Source organism: Canis lupus, chromosome X (genome assembly GCF_011100685.1).
Source record: "Canis lupus familiaris isolate Mischka breed German Shepherd chromosome X, alternate assembly UU_Cfam_GSD_1.0, whole genome shotgun sequence".
NCBI classification, from domain to species: Eukaryota; Metazoa; Chordata; class Mammalia; order Carnivora; family Canidae; genus Canis; species Canis lupus.
In genome coordinates this window covers 83577935-83593705 of record NC_049260.1, presented here as the reverse complement: position 1 = coordinate 83593705, position 15771 = coordinate 83577935, and the positions used below count along the sequence as shown (strand labels likewise).

General features: G+C 38.4%; 1 protein-coding gene across 3 annotated transcripts in view; it reads left to right on the top strand.

The window, feature by feature from the left end:
• The window catches only part of ACSL4 (acyl-CoA synthetase long chain family member 4), a 79598-nt gene that overhangs the window by 823 nt on the left and 63004 nt on the right, over positions 1-15771 (top strand). The window lies entirely within an intron of this gene.

Here is a 15771-nt window from a genome sequence, read left to right as displayed (position 1 = left end):
TATTTAGCATTAGCTTTAATCACTTCCTCTTCCTCTCCTTTGAGTACCCTACAGAAAGAATTGCGGCCGATGTCTATAGCACAGAGAAAAATCGAGGAGAATATGATTCATTGCCTAACCCCCATTAAGGGGTTACATATTTTAAATAGGACGTCATTTCTCCTCCGCACTCCAGCATCTCCTCCTTCAAAGGCATTTTTCCACCCTCTTGAAGTGGGTTTTGCTCTAGCGTCTCACCTTAAAAATAATCAGCCATCGCTCCCAGAAACGACGGTGAGATGCAGAATAAGGGCAAAATGGCATTTGAAAAATGAATCTCTTTGAAAGAGCAAGCAGTCTGCTTTATTGGTAAATGGCTTAACCGAAGCCTCAGTTCATCTACTAAAATGAGGATGTTAGACTGGAGCACAATAAGGTTTCTCTAGTGTTTTGATTCTAGGACTTGACAAATTCATGCTCAGTCCCATATTACTGCATAATGGAGGTTTAACCTAATTAAAGCCCCATTTCCTGGTAGTTGCTGGTCACTTTAGTTTTCCTTGGATTTTGCCTCTTAACAGTTTTTACTATCCTTCATACATAGGCTGCGTGCAAGTGGAGATTCAATTACAGGACCATCATCAAACATATCGGTCAAGCTTTTTATGGCATAATACCTTCTTCCTTGAATTGTAAAATAGCTTTTTCAATTGGAGCCATTAAAGTGCAAGACATATAAGTCTCCTGTTGGAATTAACACCATCTCCACCATTTAGGTGGAGGATGAAACATCAGACCGTTAGTATACTTGCACCATAGAATAAAGTACCATTTGTTCTGATGTGGGAAGAAATTTGACACCTAAAAGTTCATGGGAAGGTGTAATGCAACAATTAAAAGCTTTCCCCCTCCCTGAAAACCCTATTAAAACAAGTGATTCAGATGAACATTTTTGTTTGGGTTTCAGGTAGCGGTGGGATGGGTGGAGGAGAAAGGAGAGTCTTGCCCAATTCAGTAAAAGGAGAAATGGGACCCTGGAGAGGCTCTGGATCCAGCTGTAGTGAATTGTATGACCCTGAACAAGTCACTTAACCTCTCTTCATTTTTGCATCTGTCAAAGCATTGTGATGATTGGCAGACTGAGCCATAAGCCCCCTAATTTGAATTCTTTGTTCTTATACTGAAAAAAATTACATAATGAATCTGTTATGTGATAATATGATATAAATTGCATTAACGCTCTGCCATAAGTCCTTAGTTTTACTGCTTGTTTAGAATGTTTTCCTCAAAGATCTGCATATACTTATTCTAACATATGTGTGCATAATTCTTAATTCATCCTTATCCAATGAGTGAAGATGATATGTGGAAGTCTGTAAATCGGGAAGCATTTAACAAAGTCAGGTATTGTTAGCTTCTGCTTGCAAGTGAAATGTGTGCATACCACACTTTTTTTTTCTTAACGTTCATGGCTTTTAGAAGTTGGAAAGTGATTGTGTACATACCGCCTACTGCCTTGTAACTGTAATTGACTAGGAATTTTAAAGAATATGCTGGCATCCCATTCATTCATTGTATCACTCATTGAATTTATCTCATTCCTTCAGCTGTCACTTATTTTGTGCCAGGCCACCAGGATACAATAGTTAAGAAAACCATCTTATGACTTTATAGTCTGGGATGGTTCTGGCGGGAGTTGTGAAGATATATATATATATATTTTGTATTAATTAATTATATGATTATATTAATTGTAGCCTATAGCTTCTTTTCCTGGCATTACTTTTTCTCCCCCTTCCTTGACTTTCAATCCCTGAGATGGTAGCAAAAATAAGAGCTTTATTTTTCCATTCTTATCACTGGCTGGTGTTCTATACTCTATTTGTCTTTTAACTCTTCATTTTGAGGTAGCTATATATATTTTTTAAAGATTTTATTTACTTATTCATGAGAGACACAGAGAGAGAGGCAGAAACACAGGCAGAGGGAGCAGCAGGCTCCATGCAGGGAGCCCGACGTGGGACCCAATCCCCGGTCTCCAGGATCACGCCCCAGGCTGCAGGTGGCGCCAAACTGCTGCGCCACTGGGGCTGCCCTTGAGGTAGCTATAGATCTCCTCCACTTCTAAGAAACAATACCCTTTATCTAATTTTCCCCAGTGGTGACATCTGCATAGCTGTGGTATAATATCACAATAAAGAAATGGAAATAGATACAATCCATCCACCTGATTCAGAGATCACCAATTTTACATGCACTCATTTGCGTTTGTGTATTTAGTTCTGTGCAGTGTTATCACATGCATAAATTCATGTAACCACCTCCAGGGTGAAGATACAGTTGCATCACCACTAAGATCCCTGGTGTTGCCCTTTTATAGCCACAGCTGTCTCCCTCCCTTGCTGACCCCAGGCAGCTGCTAATCTGTTTTCCAAGTCTATAATTTCATCATTTCAAGAAAGCTATATAGATGGAACCCTACATTATGTAATTTTTTTATATGGGCTTTTTTTTTTTTTCACTCAGGGGAGGTCCCTGGAAATTCTTGTGGGGAGAATATCTTGTATCCAGTTAGTTCCTTTTCATTGCTGAATCCTATTCCATAGTGTGGACCTACCCCAGTTTGTTTCAGCATTTACTGATTGAAGGACATCTGTCGTTTCCTGTTTTTTGTTCTGAACCAATTATAAATAAAGCTCCTATGAACGATTGTGTACTGATTTTTGTGTGAACATAAATTTCCATTTCTCTGGGATGATATACTGGTTGTAAGGTAGTTGCATGTTTCATTTTAAAAGCAACTGCCAAACTGTTTTCCAGAGCGCTGGTACCATTTTACATTCCACCAGCGATGTATGAATGCTCTTCACCCTTGCCAGCATTTGCTGTTGTTACTATTTTCTGTTTTAACCATTCTGATTGGTGTCTATTGATATCAATGACTTGTCATCTCTATGTCTCCGTAAGTGACATGTAAGTTCATGTATTTTGTCCATTTTCTAGTTAGATTTTTTTTTTCTGTTCTGAGACTTCTTTATATATTCTAAATACTAGTCCTTTGTTAGGTATGTGGTTTGCAAATATGTTCTAGTCTGTAGCTGATCTTCATCCTCTTCATAGGGAGTTTCAAAGAACAAAAAGTCTTTTTGCTCTCAAGAGGTCTTATATGCCTTTGTTATTTAATTTTATTCCTTGCTATTCTGTATAAAATTCAATATTTCTGTAAGCAGTTGAACAGTTTTTTCAACAATCCTGGAGCTCAAATGTATTCTGTGAACAAATGGCCTTGATGGCTGAGTGTGAATACGTACTCACATGTGCTCTCACTATATTAAAATGGCTGCCATCTTTTGTGCCTTAAAAATATAATTTCTGCCTTACCAGGCTGTGAAATGTTAATATTTTAAAATTAAGTAGCTACGATGTGCCAAGGAGATTTTTGGTTTCACTTTCTAAATTTAAACTATTTTTGCAAAACTGTATAGTTTTTTTAAATCAGGTTTTTGGTAAGTGATCCAGAGAACAAATTTGTGTTCTCATTTTAAATGTACTTTAAAAGTTCCTTCTCTGTTTCGAGTAGTGAGCTCATGAATCATGACTGTATTTAATTTACTAGGCTATTTACACTCCGTGTCGATTACCAGAATAATGAATAAAAGACTTGAATTTGTACATCTAAACTGTATGTTTTCCTTTTATAGTACTTAGTGTTCATTTTCTTTAAAAATAAGCATTAGCTCTGAGGGGACTTAAAATTTTATATTTTGAAAAATGGATGTGTTCCTTTTATGAGAAGAACTTACAGGAAAAGGTTAGTGATTAATTTTGAGAATATTCATTTCTGTAAGATGGTACTGAAATGATTACCTGTCCCTTCAGTGTCACCACATTTGCTCAAATAAGTGTACAGCTAGGGTAGTGGATTCCTGTTTGATGAAGATCAATCATCGGTATAAGGCAAGGGCTGGCAAAATACTGCTGGTTTCTAAACTGCCCACCACCTGTTTTTGTGTGGCTGCATTCAAAATACATTATTAGAGTTAAAACAGAGAATGTATGGCTCCAAAAGCCTATTTACTCTTGATTCTTGACAGAGAGAGTTTACCCAGAGATAAAGCAACCTCATAAATTATTGAGTCTCTGTGTTATAAAGGAAATTTAACAAACTTTACCTTGACTTTTAGGACCTTTTAGTTATATTTCCATGGGAAATTGTGGTTCAGAAGAGAATATTCATTTTGTTTACTAAGTCTGCAAGGCGCTGTGGTCTAGGAACAGCATTAAGGAATGGACGGAGGGTTGGAAAGTTGATTTTGTTAAGTGTGGGCTATTTCAGCATGATGTAAATTTTCAGGTATGGCAACTGGTGAGATTCAGAAAGTGGTCTACGCATTTGTGATGTCCTTCGGAGATCCTAATTGTAAGCTAGAGTGCTAATGATAGAGCCAGATACGGCAGTGTTATTGCTCCTGCTCCCAACACTATTCTCCAAACTCTAAATACATAGTAGTCTAAGCCTTATGAAGCTGCAATTAGACTTTTGGTTTACTGTTTTGTTTGCATAGCTTTGTTTTGTTAGTTCAAAGTTGACACTTCAGTTTTCTTAAATGTCCTATGGGTGATGTTGAAAATGGAAATTGAGGGGATGCCTAGGTGGCTCAGTGGTTGAGCGTTTGCCTTTGGCTCAGGGCATGATTCTGGAGTCCTGGAATTGAGTCCCACATTGGGCTTCCTGCATGGAGCCTGCTTCTCCCTCTGCCTGTGTCTCTGCCTCTCTCTCTCTCTCTGTGTGTATCTCCTGAATAAATAAATAAAATCTTAAAAAAATGGAAATTGAATTGGGACAGTTGGCTCTACAATGAGGAAAAAATAGACCCTGCCTCCCATCATATACAAAAAGAAATTAAGGGTGTATTTTAAATATTTAGGTATATATTTAAAGAACTTCTAGGAGGCATAAGACCACCATAGCAGAGTTAAAATGGAAGTGACAGACTAGGGGAAAATACCATTTACCTATGCAGTAGAAACTTTAACTGGCTCACTATATTACATGATATTCTTTGTTTCCTTTGTGAAATAAACTGCACTAAACATTTGCTATTAGTAGGTTGGTCTCCAGTATGCTAGTATGCTTGGGGACCCACCATTAGAACAGATGCTTTTGGTACTTAACCTATAAAAATTTTCAGATGAAATGACACATTGTCTGGGATTTACTTCAAATTTTATGGGGACGGGGAGGAGTTGCGGAATGCATAGAGATATAAAAATTTAAAATTAGCACATGTGAATAATTGTTGAACTGGGTGATAGTTACATTCAAGTAATTAAAACAAATCGAGTGTCTTGGAGTTGATGAAAGCAAGTGACTACTGTCCAGGTAGGTGTGGGTAAGATGATAAAAGATTTGTACAAATAAGAATAAAAATCTAAAGTTTTCTTCACTTATAGTGCTTAGTGTCTTAGTCCTACATCTTCTAAGAGTTCAGCTCAAATTTCTTCACAATCAGTGGGCCTGGAGTTAAAGGTCTTGGTCTCTTGGTCCTCTATCAGAAGTTTGAAGAACATGTGCACATTGTCCACTGATGAAATGAAGGTAAAATGAAACGTTTGTCATGTGAATGCTTTTTATGATTGTTTACCTTAATTGACCTTTTCAATTAATCAACTGTTCCAAATAACATTATCTACTATATACTCTGTTTTTTTTCTTCAGATCGCATAAATCTTATGCCTTTTATGAAAAAGGCTTCTACTATATATAATATCCATGATATATAAAGAGCTGCTACACATCAATAAGAAAAAGGCACACATTAGAGAAAGTAGCAGAGGGTTGTGAATTGGCATTTCCCAGAAAAGAAAAATGATGAATAAGAGAAGAGATGCTCAAGTTCCCTATAGTAATCTGGGAAATAAAAACCATTTTTCACCAAATAATTGGCTACACTAAATATAATATCCACTTTTAGCAAAGAAATGGGTACTATCATACCCTGTTACTGTGAGTGCAGATTGTATAGCTTCTTGATAAAAAATACTCAAATCCTCTCATTTTAAAATGTACATATATTTTGACCCAGGAAACCTATTCAGAAACTAGGGAAATATCTGTGCATGTATAAAGATACCTATAAGGCTTCACTAAAGTGAAACTGGTCATAACAGTGAAAACTTCACAGCAACCTGAATGTCCATCAATACGGGAATGATTTAAATAATAATATGCTGTTCTATGGCATACCATAGGGCTATTAAAGAAACCCTCAGATTGACCTAGACAAACTGACATAGGAGTTCTAAAGTACACTGTTGAGAGAGGAGGGAATCAATACTGACCACATCCCATGATTCCACTTAACCTAAAAACAACGGCAGAACCTTACTGTATGTATGGATAATACAAAAAGGTCTAATTGATACACACCACGCGTAGTTATCTCTGGGGGGAAGAGAGTGTTGTTTTACCCAGTACAGATCCATGGTGAGTTTCTAAATATGTGATTGCTATTTTGACAGTAATTATACAGATTAATAGTATGAAACATTAACACACTGGAGGATATTTATAATACGATCCTGATATTATGAATTACATGATGACACACTGCTAGAAATGTAGTGCCTTCGTTTAGTGAGTGCTTGGGTATTTTTTTTTTTTTTGGTAATTTCTCTCTTTGTTAAAGTACTATTTGTATTTCTTAGATTTTCTACACTAAAAATATAAGTATAAAGAAGTATAAGGGCATTGTAATTCCATACCCAGAGAGATCTGTTGCCAACTTTTGGGTATATATGTTTGTTTACACATGTATGAGCATTTGCATATACACATATGCACAAGTGCAAACATGTATCATTCTACAAAAATGGGTTCTTTTTGTTTATATCGATTTGTAACTTGCTTCCTTCAACTTGGCATTATATTGGGGCATCTTTCAGGATTGGTAACTGAATAAGTGAAAAAGACCTCCTGGTGGGAAAGGAAACACACTGCCATGTAAATACAGTGTTCTAGTTAAAATAACTGGTTTCTAGGGCAAACTGTAATCTTACAAAAAAGAAAAGTCATGGCCACCAAAAGTAAATAACGAAGGAATTTAAAAATTCTCAATGGTGAACCAGTTCAGGTCTGTTTTGAATTTAACAATGAGCACGTTCTTTAAATTGTAGTTACTAGTAATGATGTATAAGTGCAATATATCAAAATGTCATTAGCAATCTGTTTTGAATTAGGTTTTTTGTGTTTGTTTCTTTTAGAGGAGGACTGAGGGATGCGGGGCAGGCACAGAGATAGGGGGAGAGACTGACTCTTAAGCAGGCTCTATACCCAGCATGGAGCCCGAAGCCCAAAACAGGGTTCAGTCTCCCAACCCTGAGTTCATGGCCTGAGCCAAAATCAAGAGTTGGATGCTTAACTGACTGGACCACCCAAGCGCCCCAAGGAGTTTGGTTTTAATAAGGGTTTTAAAGCTGAACTTGAACAGTTGCTTTGATTCAGAGAACAACCAACTGTTCTAATTTTTGGTAAAGGTGTGAGCATAATTGTATGATTTTACAAGTTCTAAAAGTGAAGAAAATCTAGGTTATAGCCACATGGCTCTTTGTCTATGGTATCTTCATCTGTAGTATATAAAATTGAATATTAGAACTGTGTTGGAGGATCAAATTTGATTTGGGCAAGTATGTGTGCATTCTGCTCTCTCATGTCTTCTAGAAGCATTTTTAAAAATTTATTAAAGTAATCTCTACACCCAACATGGGGTTTGAACTCACAACCTGGAGATATCAAGAGTTGCATGCTCTTCCAACTGAGCCAGCCACGATCCTGTCTACAAAGCATTTATTAAGCACATCCACTGAAGGTTCATTATAACCTCTTCTGGGTTTATGCTGTGAACTTGGAGGTGAAAATTTTACCTTACTTTATGTTACACTGAATACATTTTGATACTGTAACCATTTTTAATAAATTCAGTAGAGTACCAAAAGAAGAGTCTACTTTGCAGACAATGGTGTGAATGTGAAGACCCATTGTAGCTGCTTGTGTTTTTTGCTACGGTAATTGATACATCATTCATTTTCTCCAAAGCTGTGCACCTTAGGTTATTGGGAGCTGATTTTGCAGCATGAGGATTTTTCTCTCATGGGTTCTGTCAAGGCAGCAGATTTTACAGAGGAGTCAGGATAGAGGTTCTGTATTTCCCACTTGATTAGTGAGAAGGGCATGTGAGATTTACTGAGGAAGCATTGAAAACATTACTGGTAGATTCTAGTGGTTGTGAAGTTAATGCAGTGGAATGCTGGTGAAACACCTGTTTTCTTTTAGGGATTCTGTTTATTGCCTTCCATATGTGGTTAAAGGATTTTAATACAGTAAAATGATAGGGTTTTCGAAGGACCTCTCCCTGGAGGTACCTGAGTGATGAGTCGTCAAAGAAAATCTGTAGAAATGAGCAGAGCTGCTACCGTTGAGATGGTGTTCATTCACTCTGTTCATGATATGTTAGTTTCTGCTTCGCAGATGAACTGAAAGCTGAGCATTTCCCTCAGACAGGAAACAGGAACTTGGTGAATGAACTTAAAATTCAGTTGTGGCTTTGAAAACCAAAGAAGACAGAAGCAGCACTAATATCTCATGGGATAAAGCCAAGTAAAAGACACTATGTTCCACATGACCACCGAAGATACCGAGAAGTTGCTTAAAACAATAGTTGAAAAATCATAACTTGACTGAGGGGTCAAACTGGACAGAGCTAGCTATAAAGAATGGTCAGATGAATGTGTTTCAGGCAAAATAGAGCAGGAAAGAGAAAAGCAGGCCCGGGAAAATGGCATTCTTGTACCTAGAACCACAGAAGCCTTTAGGATTTGGCCAATTAAAAGATTGGTCTAGTTTGGCTTAAAATCTTTGGTAAAATATTTGGGATTCCCTTGGTGGCTAGGCAGTGCCTTATAAGAGTAGGTTAGAGTTTCTGTGAAGTAAGTCATTTCCATAATCAGGAAACTAGAAAAGGAGTAGAGTTTAGACTCATTGTTGGTGAATTATAGCAATCCACAGAAGGGAAGCTATGTGGTGTTTATTTCCCCAAATAGAAATGTAATCATTAACATATTCATTCAAATACAGTTAAATTACACATTTTTAAAATATTTTATTTATTCATAAGAGAGGCAGAGACATAGGCAGAAGGAGAAGCAGGCTCCCCATGGCGAGCCCAATGGGGAACTCGATCCCAGGACCCCGGGATCACGCCCTGAGCTGAAGGCAGACGTCTGCTCAACTCAAATTCTCCCCCAGAAATTTTTGGATTCCTAGGTTTTGTCATTAGTGTCAAGTATAAAGGCCAGGAGTTTTATGTGGAAGCAGATTTTTAATTTATATACATATTTACATTAATTTTAATGTTCGCTTGACCACTGACAGATTGTTGAGTATTAAAATGTTTGTAGGTTAGTTGTTTTCTTTGGGAACTACCAGAGAATTTATTCTTTACAGGTGGTATCCCTTAAAGTAGTTGGAGAAGACTTCTTCCCCCCGCCCCCCCCCAAAAAAAGTAGTTGGAGAAGAGACAGCTGCAAAATGGAAACCCTCTCGAACCCCCTGCTGTTGTTTTTATTCCTGTTTTGAAATGGAGTTCCCCCACCTCACTCTCACGGCATGTATTTTGGGACCACATGAGTAGAAGTGAATGGGGGATGATCCTTGACCCCAGGCGTACAGAATATTCACTGGGTTTAGAATGACACTTGCACCAGTCCTGCTCGCTGTCTGGAATCCTAGCTGGGTGGGGCCTACCCTGGATCTGCCATAAGCCTAAGTGCGTGGCCAGGGCGCCACGGTGGAAAGAACATGGATCAGTGCCCAGATAGCTCCCCAGTCCCTGTTGCCTCTCACCGGTGGCCTGCATTTACATCCTGGTTCTTTGCTAACCTGAAACTTTTGTGTGGAGTGAGATTGACCTACGGTTGTTGCAGTGATAACATTTGGTGAAATGAGAGAGCTGTCTCTCACACAACTCTCGGTTGATCTTGTTCTCAGAAAGCCTCTAACCCTAAAGATGGCAGGTTTTCAAATCTCTTAGGGAGAAAGTGCTTGCGTACCATCTTGTTCTCAAATGAGGATGACTGATCACCTCCCTCTCTGCCTTTGATTGAAGGGATGTGTTGCTTAAGGCACAACAGGCAGGAAAGAGGAAGTGGATGCTATACTGGGGCATTACCAAAGGAGTAGGAGGTGGCAGTGAATATATGATCTGTACCATCTGTACCCAGAACATACCTTAAAGTTTGAAAACCTGGAATCTCACCTCCAGTTTGTGCTATAAAGACATATTTTAACAACAGAATGTAGCCTATGAGGTTCCTTAAGCTAAGAATATATATATATATATATATATATATATATATATATATATATATATATATATATATATAGTATACTATATATATACTTTACCGGTGCTGCCCAATTGCTTATAATATATATAAGCTAAGAATATATATATATATGTGTGTGTGTGTGTATATATATGTATATATATGTGTGTGTATATATATATATATAGAGAGAGAGAGAAGAGAGAGAAGCCCTGCCGTGTTTAATTCAGTGATATCCGCAGTCTCCAGTGGACATCTGCAAAACTGAGTCAAAACTCTTATCTTTTTCAAAGGTAGGATTGTTACATAACATGTGTTGCTTTACTGATCTTGAGATGGAAGCAACTCATTTTTATTGAATGGGTAATTAACCAAAGACTTATCCTTTATTTTGTTGCTTTTGTTTTTCTATTGAAGTATAGCTGACAACATTATATTAGTTTCAAGTGTACAACATAGTGATTCAACATTTATATGCATTGCAAAATGATCACCACGATGTCTAGTCACCATCTGTCACCATGCATAGGCAACTCTTTCTGAAGCAGGTAATTTTGGTTGAAAGAACTGTTTTTCAACCTAGAGTTAATTTCTCTAACTTTGTACCCCTCCAAGCTAATGTAACACTGCAGTAACTTTCTGTGTACCTTCTCTTCTAGATGTTACAACATTTTGTCATGAGATCATGAGAAAAAGTTTTTGCATTGCATAGAGCAATTCAAAATTTGCTTAGGATGCAAAATTGCTTCTTAGATTTGTTGCCTCTGATGCTGACCTCCACCTCTGGTGTGAAAAAAAAGCAGTGATGTTTCAAAGTAGCACAGTTACATATTTGGCTTGCATAAAATTGTTCTGTGGGATGGTCATCTAAACTGTGGGAATTTGTGTTGAGTTTGGTACTTGGCCAAGTCTGGGGCTGTGTCCTGCTATTGCTAGACCTTTAAAATCATTTTTTTTCTCTTGCCTTTACCGGTGCTGCCCAATTGCTGCTGAAAGATCAGGACGTTGCCTGGGCTTGGTACCAGGCACTGACCCTCAGTGCCCCTCTCTTCTACTCGCTGGCACAGCAGTCCTGGGAACCCTAGGATGGAGATGTTTGAAATGTTTTGATAATACCTTTTCTAATTCTTTAAAAATCTGGCCGGTAAACCACTGCCCCATAACCATCAGTCCTGAAGATGTATAGTAAGTAAACAGAGAATTTTGGCTTTAAAACCTTCCACTGGATTCGCCTTGGTTTTGCTTTTGAGGAAGAGTAAGAAGCAGATTATCCCATATACCTCTAAAATCAAAGCGCCTTCTTAACCTTTTACTGCTCCTCACCTGGTTGCAGATGCTTCAAGGAGGATTGAATTGCAACCTACTTTATTTTTTTTTGTAACCTACTTTAAAGGTGATATATTTTAGATTGAACGTTGACAGAAATAATTGCAAAGGGGCATCTTCTAGGCAAATTACATTGCCGTAGCTGCAGAAGTTCAGTGCTTCGGGGATACATGGGCAATATCTGCTAGTAGTAAATAGCACAGTGTTGACATTGTAGCAAGTTTCTTGGCTGACCTTTGTATGGTGCTTACTCCTCCTCCCTTAAACAGCAGTGGTTCATGGCTGTGGGAAGAAGACTCCAGCTCTGCTTGGAAGTTTCTAGTGCTCTGGTGCTTCTCTTTGAATCAATTTTTTGAAATTCTTTTTGTGGGTCTCATCCTGTGCAAAACTGTCTTATGTTGAGGCATTTTAAATACTGAAGTAACAAAACCTCTAATTAATAAAAGCTCTGTTGGAGAGGCACCTGGGTGGCTCAGGGGTTGAGCGTCTGCCTTTGGCTCAGGGTGTGATCCCAGGATCAGGGATCAAGTCCTGCATCCGGCTCCCTGCGAGGAGCCTGCTTCTCCTTCTGCCTATGTCTCTGCCCCTCTCTCTATGTGTCTCTCATGAATAGATACATCTTAAAAAACCCACCTCTGTTGGGTATGTTCTGCAATGGAACTAGCATATTCCAAATTTATGCTTGCCATGGTAGTGGTGTAACCCAAAGGCAATGCTACTTGTAATACCTGGCTAGTGGTCTGCAGGTGAAATTAATTGTGATATTTTCGCTCTGGGTTTGTCTTCCAGCTCTGCACTAGTACTTTATTGTTTTTTAGAGACTCACTTTCATTCTTTGGCTTTGGAGACTTTGCCTAAGTATTTGAAGGAAGTTTTTAAAAAGTACATTTTAGACAAGCCAACTAAGACCTAAGCAGTAACAGGTATATAAATGGGTAATCTCAGAGGGTAGCTGTTGTTTGTAGCTTTTAAAAAAGTATATACTTGTCTGGTTGGGCTGTTATTATAGGGTTGAGGGCTGCCTCATGGGTGACCCTCCTTTCCTATTCTACCTATATGTCTGTTCTTTGTGTTAGTCCACTTAAATATTATTTACTGAATAGTAAGCTCCACAAAGACAGGGCATAGTATGTGCTCACTGAATATTTTTTGAACAAATGCATGCACACACACCTGTAATGGCCCAGGATTTGGGAGGCTAGGTTTTAAAATATATGACAAAGGGGATCTCTGGGTGGCGCAGCAGTTTGGCGCCTGCCTTTGGCCCAGGGCGCGATCCTGGAGACCCGGGATCGAATCCCACGTCAGGCTCCCGGTGCATGGAGCCTGCTTCTCCCTCTGCCTGTGTCTCTGCCTCATTCTCTCTCTCTCTCTGTGACTATCACAAATAAATAAAAATTTAAAAAAAATATTTAAAAAAAAAATAAAAAAAATAAAATATATGACAAAGGAAATGAGTTGTTACGGGCTGTACTTATTTTTAATTCCTTTCTTCAAATAGAAATGTTAGTATGGTGGTGAGTCTTCAGCAATGATGATATTTTTTTAAGATTTTATTTATTTATTCATGAGAATACACAGAGAGGAGAGAGAAGCGGAGAGGCAGGCTCCATGCAGGGAGCCCAATGTGGGACTCGATCCCGGGTCTCCAGGATCACGCCCTGGGCTGAAGGCTGCGCTAAACCGCTGAGCCACCGGGGCTGCCCCAGCAATGATGATATAAAACCAAAAAGAAGAGAGACTTAACCATTTGTTTCCTGCTTCTATGCCCAATAGGGTGACATCACTTTTACATTTAGGGGAGGCCATATTATATGACAGTCTTTACACCTTTCTGTTGTCATGCTAGAGGGCACAGGAACTTCCTGTCAAAGTTGTTTTATTTCAGCATGTTCTCATTTATATGTAGGGCTCTTTTTAACCAAATATATTCCTTGTTCTAGAGTTTTCAGATGTGATCTTAATATGGCTTATTTTGCAAAATAAATGCTTCAGTTTGTAATAATTTTAGATTTGCAGCAAATTTGTAAAGATAGCTCTTACATCCTGTACATCTTTTCCCAGGTCCCATTTAATGTTAACATTTTATGTAACAGTATAGTACTAAAACTATACTTATGGTTTATGGTTTAAACCATAAAATTTATTTTGATTTCTCAAGGTTTTCTACCAGTCTTTTTTTTTCTGTTCCAGAATGCAAAATTGTTATACATGTTTCTTTCTTTTTTTACTTACTTATTTATTTATTTGACACAGAGACAGAGCGAGCAAGCAAGAGAGCAAGCACAAGCAGGGGGAGTGACAGGCAGAGGGAGAGGGAGAAGCAGGCTCCCCGCCCAGCAAAGAGCCCGACTTGGGGCTTGATCCCAGGACCATGAGATCATGACTTGAGCCAAAGGCAGATGCTTAATCAACTGAAACACCCAGGTGCCCCTATACGTGTTTATTTCAGAAAAGACAAAAAGATAAAAAAAGACAAAGTATGGATAATTCCCCTAAACGGAGCCAGCTACTGATATTTTTAATACATATCCTTCCACATTTTTTTTTCTGTAGAGAATAGAAATCCATTCCCCCTCCAAATAAACCTTTGGATTTCCCTAAAAGACAGGTCACAAAATGTGTTTTATATACTGTTTTATAATTTGATTTTTTATACACTTAATAGAGCATTTTTTACATGTACATCTTCCATTGTCTGATATTTTTAATATAGATTAATCTGTTCCCTTAAGACATTTTGTTGATTCCATTCCTGAACTTAGTTAATTCTTCATAACTTAAGACCAAACTATGCATGTGTTCTCAAACCGCCTCCCCCCATAAACCTGAGAAGAATTTTTCTCAGTAACAGTGGCTCATTAAGCCTGTGATTCCAAATACCTGTATATTAGGTTGGACCATTTGAAATTGCTGTTTTCTGGCATGTAACAGGATTTTGACTATTGGCAATTTTGTATAGGTCATCCTAATAGTTTGAAAAAGCCTTCTAGATTATTCTGATCCCTTTCCTCACCATTCTCATTCCGTTGAGAATCCCTGGCCTCTCACTGTACTGCGTATCTTGGCATTTAGAATGGTTAGCTAACACAAACATTTTGTCAGGCAAAAATGTTGACAAACTCCCCTTCCAGGTGTTGCTGATTAACAGGATCCTTAAGACCTATGCCCGTGTTAATAACATATGCCGAAAACTTGAACTCCAGTGAATTGCATCTGCCCATCTGTATAAGGAAAATAGACTTCTGAACTTTTAACTCAAGCTATATGTAAGATCACCCGATGGCTTGGTCTCCTAGTTCCATATCTGTATTGGATAGCCAGGGACACTGGTGCCACCCAGTGGTACCTTATAGAGGAGCAGCTAATGATGCTTTACCACTCTCCAACATATCAAATTCTTTCATTTTTTCCCCTCTTTCTTTTATGAATTTCTATGTTCATGGTCTCTCCTTTTCTTCCCTTCACCTATGCCAGGGCACTTATGGGTTTCATTTACCCCAGCTGATAATACTCAGGGAGCTACACTAGCCATGTAATTTGCTGTGATAATCCTTATTTAAATAAAGGCTTTGGAATACGAGACATGAAATAATAAGTAACACACCAAACAGTTATTTGCTCTGTTTATGAAGTCGTGGTTCCTATCCAAAAAGGGCATCGAGTTTGTATTCTGTCAGAATATGGCACTTGTTTAATTTCAAGTTTCTCCACTGTGTGAGAGGGAAACATGTTTATATAGCTCAGATGGGAGGAGGCATACACGTCTACCTAAGAGTGAAAGATTTAACTTGGAAATCACTCTTTGGCTTCCTTTCTGCTTAGTATGACTGGTTAATTCACTTCAAACCTGTTGGGTAAGCACCTACAGTGTCTCTGTACTGTGCTAGGTTCTGGGGAGTAGAGCAGGAACCCAGATAGACATGGCCTCTGCCTTTAAGGAGCCCACTGGCCCAGCAAGGGAGCAGGAACCTGAACAAGTTTAAGTGCTGTGCTACATGGGTGCTCACAGAGCAAAAAGTGGAGGCACCTGCTCTAACGTGGGGGAGGTCAAGGAAGGCTCTTTAGAAGTGTCATTTTAAC